Source organism: Bombus bifarius, unplaced genomic scaffold, assembly GCF_011952205.1.
Source record: "Bombus bifarius isolate JDL3187 unplaced genomic scaffold, Bbif_JDL3187 scf7180000008218, whole genome shotgun sequence".
NCBI classification, from domain to species: domain Eukaryota; kingdom Metazoa; phylum Arthropoda; class Insecta; order Hymenoptera; family Apidae; genus Bombus; species Bombus bifarius.
Window position 1 is genome coordinate 1,465,901 of NW_022884519.1, and position 1,712 is coordinate 1,467,612.

The window sequence follows — 1,712 nt, forward strand, 5'->3', positions numbered from 1 at the left end:
ATTTTTTAATCGCGTCCGACACCGAGGAACAACACCGCGAACACTTGCGGATTTTGTTCAATCGCCTCGACGAATACGGGGTCGTTATAAACCACGCAAAATGCGAATTCGGCGTGCGCGAAATTCAATTTCTTGGCTATACCGTTACCGCGGAGGGGACAAAACCTCTGGCTGAACGCGTTGACGCGATAATCAAAGCACCGCGACCTGGTACTGTTAAGGAACTGCAAAGATACTTCGGTGTGATCAACTTTTATCGACGTTTCATACCGGGGGTAGCGCAAATTCTACAACCGCTCAAGGACTTGTTAAAAGGCACAACAATGTGCAATGCGACTATTGAGTGGTCCGATCAAATTGAAAAGAACTTCCGCGAGTCGAAGCGCGCCTTAGCTAACGCAACAATGTTAGCGCATCCGATTCCAGGCGCGTCCGTTAGCTTCGTAGTCGATGCTTCCGATTACGCAATAGGAGCGGTACTCCAACAACGCGTCAATGATACTTGGCAGCCTCTGGGTTTCATCACGAAATTCCTATCCCTCCCGCAACGAAAGTACGGGATACATGCATATGTATTTTCTTGCTCTTCCAATCCATTGCCGTTGCGGTCATTTGTTGCAAATTCGATCGTTTGCATCTGACCTAAATCTTGAGGTTAAAATTTTCTGTTACAAATTATTAATTAGACCTATTTATAACTTATGCTAATCCCATATGTTATTAAATTTCTGACAGTGCGATGGAAAACGCAAGGCTAGGCATCTTGAAAATAAGTGCATTAGAAGAAGCAGGAATTATTTTAGAACGGCCATCTCTTACTACAAGAATTATAATAGCAGCAAAAATATATTATTAAGAGCTTCATAATAGATTTAACAATAATGATTTAATTAAGGGAATTATTTACCTTTACCCTTTGTATTTAGAGAGGGCTATGAAAAATGTACATCTCCTTCAAGAGGCTAATTAGAATACTTCCTATGATGTACATTACCACATTAAGAATCAAATTCTTTCCAATGAGCTAGAAGCTCGGCGGGGCAGCTGGCTATGGTCGTTAAGGTCGAGAATTGAAGGTGACGCGTCGCGAGTTCGAATCCTCGGTATGGAAAGATTAAATAAGAAGGGACGGAAAAACCAAAATTTCTCTTAGAATATATACAAACAGGCAAGTGGCCAGCCCCTCCCTTGCGTGTGTTCTGGATGTACTTTCTGAGAGTACTTGGTTTTTAAACGTGCTTGGTGTTAAGCACACAGGGGCCCGACGATAAAAACTCGCACTGGTACACTGTCCCGTTCGTGGAGGTTTTAGCCGGTAAGAATCCGGCACTACCTTCTGCCCGTCCCCACAGGGTTGTAAGGTGTCTATGAAGATTTCCTCCACGTAAAAAAAAAAAAAAAATTTTTTTTGTAGTACGGAAGGAGACATGCTTAACACTCCCGTAGACAAGGATGGAACACATATATAAATGGTTAGGTGAGATTATTTTCATAAAAAATGAATTTTTGATCAATATCCAAACGTGTTATATTGTATATCAATTGTATAAATAAGAAGAAAGGATTAATATATCCTTTTAAACTTTGCATGCTGCACAAAAATACAGAACACATTTATTCGCAATATATTCTAATAGAGTTTCATTCGTTTGAAAAGACACAAAAGAGTTTGTCGACATTTCTTAAACATGATCGAAATTGATTGCAATATA

General features: G+C 40.2%; 1 pseudogene; it reads left to right on the forward strand.

Annotated features, from left to right (window-relative positions):
• Positions 1 to 1,408: 1,408 nt before the first annotated feature.
• LOC117211213 lies at positions 1,409 to 1,508 on the forward strand (annotated as a pseudogene).
• Positions 1,509 to 1,712: the final 204 nt, after the last annotated feature.